The 7,605-nt window shown below is 35.1% G+C and overlaps 1 pseudogene; it reads left to right on the top strand.

Moving 5' to 3' along the window:
- The first annotated feature begins 6,523 nt into the window (after positions 1-6,523).
- Positions 6,524-7,605, top strand: LOC138305743 (zinc finger protein 235-like; annotated as a pseudogene).

Below are 7,605 nucleotides of genomic sequence, written 5' to 3'. Positions count from 1 at the left end.
CATTACTTATTAACAAATAGGGCACAGTGCCATGGATTTTTTCAGGGATGCAATTAATCGTTTTTAATATTGTTTTCCTAAATCAAAATAAGAAGTTCAAACTTTTCAATGTAAAGTAGGTAACTTTTGTCACTTCAGGAAAATACTTATTCATCTGCTCCTGTTTTTGATAGAGAAAACATGCCATTCGTCAGCGATGGAGCATCTTTGAATGAAAATGACACAAGCTATGTACACTAATGTTCACAATAATAGTTGTTGTATGATTGTCATCTTTATTTTGACCATGTTTGTCACTCAGGTTACAATCATGCCATCGTGTATCTACAGAAATTAACAAAAACTGAAGTGACAAAATAAAATATCTAATAACAAAACAAAACATCACAAGGACAGGAGTCCAGCAAAATCCAATTTAAAAAAAATATATATTTTTACAACATTATAAAATCCATGTACTCTATATAAAATTTCTTTGTATAAGCAAACTTTATCATGTCGCATGTAGACACGCCCAAAACCTTACTTCCGTTTCATACAGTAAGTTAACCAACACTTAAAACTTTTTACTTAGTCAACAATTGTTCATTTTAATAGAAACACATAATACTTGAGATGTAATTACACTAGTATAGTTCATCATCTATAAATGAATTATGTATTAAACATAATCCAAGAAAATTCGAAAACTCCAAATCACAAGAAACACCGTCATCGGAACTGAGACTGAGTCACCAAGATTTGGACACATAAAACATGTCTTCTGCTTCATGTATGTTCGTTTCAGCGAAATTAATGCAGCTCCCTTTTTGACTTGGCTATGATGTTGTTGTTGTTTTTTGTACCATCCATCCATCAATTTTAACCTCGGAAATGGGAAATCGTCTTCTTCCAGTCTGGCTTATCATCGGCCATGTTCGACAAATGTTTGGCCAGAGCACACTGCTATATCAAAACTTTCGCTGACATTGTTTGGTATCGGGCCAATTCATCTCCGATTCAGACTACTTACAGAAACATTACCACTGGGAGGCGTCACTGTAACTTACACAATGTACCTTGGTCTTTTCAAGATATGATAAATTATTCATTTGTTGAAAAAACCAAGGTAAGTGGCACTCATCGGTGGTCCATCCTTGATACTCCAAGGTTTCCAATCATATACGATCTCTACACCCTTATACTAGATGTATCTCATAGTAAACTGAATGCAGCTCAGAGTAACAATTTCTGAACCAATCACAGGCACGGAAAATAATTCTTTTGAAGACTACAAAAAAAGCCAAGCCCAATATAAAAGCACATACATAATATGTTATTCCAAAATGCACAGTACTACATGTGCATACAACCTAGATGCATTGTAGACGATGCACACTAGCTATACTTATACCTGAAACTGTTTATAACTAATCAGCTTATAATATTGGTGATGTGTATTTTAATCAGATAAGCAGATCAGATCAGGCTACTCATGTAATGCACAAAATGAAAAGCCCATGTATTATTACGCATTTGCAGAAAAATTATCAAAGAAATCAAACAATTTTATTGAACTCATAAAATCATTAGAGTAATGAACATAAAACCATATGATTTTAGTGTTAAAAGGGTTGCAGAATAATTAGTGCCGTATATTCCTATCGTTATTGTATGTACAAGAATATATATAAACTCTTCAAAAGTAAAAAAATAAACAAAATGAACACTGAATATATAGTTGAAATAAACATAAATTCCCTCGTTTTGGAACGGGGCCGTTTTGACTCGGGCCGTTATTGCAGTGGGGCCGTTCTGATTGGAGCCATTTTTACAGAGGGGCCGTTTTAACTGGGATTCGATCATTTACGTATATACTTTCAGTAGATATACAGTGAAAGCGCGTATAGTGAATTCAAAAAGAGAGAGAGAACAATTAAAAAATAATACAGTATTAAATAAACCGATGGGTAATCTCGGGAAGTTATCAATATCATATTGAAATTATTTTGTTATATCTTTTTTCATAATATACATATATATATATCTGTATTAGCCCGAGATACTCTGACCCTGACACCAGACTGCATGTAATATATATTATGACATATAGATGTCTGGTTTACACCATACATCTATCAGTCATAATGTCTGAGTCTGGTGTCAGGGCCAGAGTATTTCGGGTTACATCGGTATGTATAATACGAACGTATACGGAGTGTTTGAGATCATATCACTCGTAAATTTAGTAACAATCGTTGGATAATTTACAATATACGTGTAATGTAACACAAAGTAATATATGTATCATGAGTTTGCATGTACATTTGTAAGTTAAAAAAATAATTCACATATATTGCAGTGATTTCAGATAGACTAGAAAAAGCCTATATAATGATGTACTGAATATCGACAGTGATGCCGTCAATATAGAGAGGTTAAGATTCATGGAATTATATTGAACATAAGTCGCACCTGTAGTGCTAGTCTGCTAATAATAAAGACGGGATTAGCGTACTACTGTACAAATAGTGTTATTCCGCTGATATTATATTGCTAGTCCGCTAATATGTACTGTAGTGCTAGTCCGCTAATTATAATAATATAGACAGGTTTAGCGGACAACTGCAATGTGATGTGTAAGCCAATAGCGATAGATCTAGACATCACATACATTGTAGAGGGACCATGTCATCACGTGCACGTGCTTGTCAATAACATACATTGTAGGAGGAGCATTTCATCACGTGTCTGTCAATTACACACATCGTAGAGGGACCATGTCATCACGTGCCTGTTAATTACATACCTTGTAGGAGGAACATGGCGTCGTCCCCTGTCTGTCAATTACATACATTGTAGGAGGAACATGTCATCCCTGTCTGTCAATTACATACATTGTAGGAGGAACATGTCATCCCCTGTCTGTCAATTACATACATTGTAGAGGGACCATGTCATCACGTGTCTGTCAATTACATACATTGTAGAGGGACCATGTCATCACGTGTCTGTCAATTACATACATTGTAGAGGGACCATGTCATCACGTGTCTGTCAATTACATACATTGTAGAGGGACCATGTCATCACGTGTCTGTCAATTACATACATTGTAGGAGGAACATGTCATCACGTGTCTGTCAATTTCATACATTGTAGGAGGAACATGGCGTCATTCTCTGTCTGTCAATTACCTACATTGTAGAAGGAGCATGCCATCACGTGCCCGTCGATTACATTTGTATACGCGTGATATAGATGTTACATGTGTCTAAACTATCTATTATAAATCTATGCCATTACAAGTACGTATACATATGTTATGTCATAGATATGTTTTACTCTTAGACTAGCTGATTACAGACAACGGGAAGAATTAAAAGTAGTTTAGATAGTAAATTAACAGCTTTGATTTTTAGTATCAGAGTTAAAAATTATACATTTTCAAATTCAGGAGAAAAACGTATTGAAATAAAAAAAAATAGTTTAGATAGAAGCATCAATGCCGTAACAACCCAATTCCTTTATTCAATTTAATTTTCAATCAAATGTGTTTTCCATGAACCTTTCAAACTAGAGACAATATCTTAACATGAGCTTGATCACATGGATATCATATATAATTTTGTCAAAATAATACTAACTCTTCAGTCTTCATATCTCTGACGTAACCTGATTACATGTACTAGTATCAAAACAACTTCGTACAATAAAATGTACATAAAGTGTCGCCCGGCCATGTCTAGATCTGGTGTCCAGCCGGGGACCAGACCAGAATGGCTAAAATCATGCCGGGGGATTAAGTGTTATCTGAAAGGGTTGTGACCAAAGCAAATCCAAACAAACCATGACAAAGGAGATATTACCATGTCAAGCTTTGAGTGAGGATGGACAGGTGTAAGCCGCCAATTAATGTTTATTCACGGTGTCAAACCCGTGTGGTCACTTGTTTACTGGACTGACCATGACCAGGTGATTTGTATACATGTACCGCCTGATCGCCAGTCGAGATACCAGTCTAAAATGTTTGATAAAGCATTGTTCTCTATTCTGTCCACTTAACCACCTTAGTATGCTGGTGAGTAAGTTTCAAGCTGCCTGGACTGGAGGTTTTAGGTGAGTGCCTCGTAAAATTCCTATGCTCCATAAAACTAATCATGAATATATTTTTATCCCAATATATATTGTATATCGCATGTTTATAGTATAAACGGGTACCGATATTTATCAATTATATTGTGGGACTGTGTTGGTGTATTTATGGACCTTTGTTGATGTGTTAATAATGTAATATCACCCTTGATGAATTACATGTAGATAATGACCCAGGGCGTAGCCTACGTTCATTATATTTGTTTTAATTCTAACATTGTGCATGGTACATAATATAACACCAAATGAATGGTCCTTAATTTCTATATTAGAAATGTAGTGTCTTTGATAAGTATACGATATCAATGTGTACACGGTAATTCAAAAAAAAAAAAAAAACGATGGTCATTGGACGCCACCCTGAAGAACTCACCGTGGGGATAAAGAAATTCATTAAAATGAATGTTCAAATTCTAAACGTTTCATGGCATTAGACAAGTGATTCGCATTTCATTGGACTCTTGTTGGCGGAGTTATTGGCCTTTAATTGACAAATGGGGTATTATTTCCACGAATTTGCTTGTTTTTTAAAAAGATTAATTTTTCAAATATTATAATTTAATTCGTTTTGAGCGAATATCTCTGAAAAAAACTGGTATTCAACTTCCACATCCCCAGAGTTACATATTCTAACAAAAACGCTCAGTTCTAACAATATTTATATCTTCCTGACTAGGTTTTTTTTTTCTAATATAAAAAATAAGAAATTAAAAAAAAAACACCGCGTCGATATACTGTATACTACCGATCGAACTTCTGGTGACCAATTATTAGTCATCGAGGACGGTAGATTTCAACAACCTTTCAATGATTGATGCTTAAAACAAAAATAAAAAAAATATATAAATACATGTATCTAAATCAATGATATGTTGACTTCCGCTCCTGATTATGTAGAGTTATTCTACATCAATTCAAAGTGTCAGCAGTACTGCCAAACATCACACGAGGAAAAGTAACGTTAACTCTGATCTGATAGATACAGATTGTACTTCATCCTAATTGTCATGATATGTTTGAATTGTTAATTTTTACCTGTGAGATATGTACCCTCCGCCTTAAAGGGACAATTCAGTCAGGCTAATTCTATAACAAAAACCACGAAGCAAACTATGGCATCAATGTAATTTTTCTACATCCTTATAAAATATATAGCAAAACATATTGAAGAATTTCCGCGACATTTTGAAGTATTTCAATTGATACCACTGAAATTTTAAAATAGTATTGCAATACGATTAAGTACATGTAGGTACAACATATACGCTGTACCCACACCCGAGTCAATGTCATTTAAACTAAACAAATACGATATATAACCACCGTGGAGTTGATCAAACTCTTTTTTAGACAAGAACACGCACCTAAACACACTAAGTCAGAGTTCTAGAAAAAGATCGCTAAACACCGTTGTCAAGGGTCCGGAGTTCTCTGGCATACAAGGACGTCGACCACTATGTGGACAATTTTACTATACCGACATTTCTCAGCACAGATCACAGTTAACCAAACTAAAATAACTTTCGTAAGATCTTAGTTTATTTCCGATATACAGTATGTGTAAATTTTAATGTACATGTATTTTAGACTGAATCGTCATTTTAATGACGGTCTTACAACATTATATATGTAATACGCATTGCGTAATATTACGTATATTTAAGGAATGATTTTTATTTTTGTTGTTTACTGGTGTGTAAACTGAATTTTTTGTACAGATATTTTAAATGACGCGCGTCAGCGCGTCATGTTGAAATATCTGTACAAAAAATGCAGTTTACACACCAGTAAACAACAAAAAAAAATAAAAACATTCCTTATATTTACATTTCGACCGACCATTTCATTTGAATTTAGTGTTCCGGTGAAATAAAATCTTTGTTTTTTCAACGTTATACGATTGATGGAACAGCTGAGTAATTGATGGAATCGCGAAACAGCTGGCTCCAATTTGGCGGGAAATTGTGTCAAGTTCCGGGAGTAAATAAAATATTAGTTCCACAATAACTTTAGTGTTTTTAATCCATTTATTCCATATGTTTTCTTTTTTTCTTTTTTTTTTTATTAACACATATTTTTCCATTGCATTCAAACTGATGTTGATATCGAACCTTATTCATGGCATATATTTTGGCCTTACTGGATGGGCATTCACATAAGGGCGGAAGTTTCGGTTTTGTGTTCTTGCGCAGCAGCCCCTTTGCGTTTACGCAAGTGTAAACGATTGCCCGGTTAGTAAGGTTATATAGGAGAAGGTGAAAAACGGAAATGTAAATATACGTACAAGTACGTTGATAGATGTTTGGGGAGGCTGCGGTATATCATTGTTGTGTCTCCTTGTCATTAGTGGAAATTGTGCGATTTCATCAAATTACATTTTTCCAGATATGAGAAATGAACTCTGAGTATCGCTTACTGTAAAGCCAAAGGAATTCCAAAGAACAGAAAATGTTGACACCCAAAAAAGAGTAATCCATGACCAGAGCGGTACAATTGGTGAATTGTGATTTATTTCATAATGGAAGAGAACGATAAAAAGAATGGACAGGAATCGGTAAACACCGGAGATAAACATTACAGATGTCATATATGTGGTAAGGAGTTTAGTAAGGCAATCGATCGAAAGATACATCTCAGGACACATAAAGACGGGAAGCCGTACAAATGTGATGTCTGTGGTAAAGGGTTTATTCAAACTGGTAACCTTAACAAGCATCTCAGGATACATACAGGAGAGAAACCATATAAATGTGATGTATGTGGTAAGGGGTTTGTTGAAATAGGCAACCTAAATAAACATCACAGAACACATACAGGAGAGAAACCTTATAAATGTGATATTTGTGGTGAAGATTTTGCTCAGACTCAGTACCTACAGAGACACCAGAGGAAACATACAGGAGAGAAACCTTATAAGTGTGATATTGTGGTAAGGGGTTTAGTGTTAAAACGAGCCTTAATTTACACATGACGACGCATACAGAAGAAAAACCTTACAAATGTGATGTCTGTGGTAAGAGATTTAATAAGACCCAATCACTTAAATTCCACCTCATAACACACACAGATGAGAAACCGTACACATGTGAAATATGTGGTAAGAGATGTATCCGTTCTGGGGACCTACGAAGGCACTTAAACACACATAACGCGACAAAGTCGCATAAATGTGATGTGTGTGGTAAGGGGTTTATTGAGAAGAATACCTTACATACACACTACAAGATACACACAGGAGAGAAGCCTTACAGATGTGATATTTGTGGTAAGGGGTTTAGTAGTTCTTATCACTTGGAGACACACGGCAGAATACATACAGGAGAAAAGCCTTACAAATGTAATGTATGTGAAAAAACGTTCAGGCAAGCGCAAAACTTAAAGACACACTTAAGGACACATACAGGAGAGAAGCCGTATAAATGTGATGTTTTGTGGTGAAAGATTTGCTCGGTCACATGGCAGAGATAGACA

This window comes from Argopecten irradians, chromosome 13 (assembly GCF_041381155.1).
Source record: "Argopecten irradians isolate NY chromosome 13, Ai_NY, whole genome shotgun sequence".
Lineage (NCBI taxonomy): Eukaryota > Metazoa > Mollusca > Bivalvia > Pectinida > Pectinidae > Argopecten > Argopecten irradians.
The sequence above is the reverse complement of the archived record's forward strand: the minus strand, read 5'-3'. Positions and strand labels throughout refer to the sequence as shown.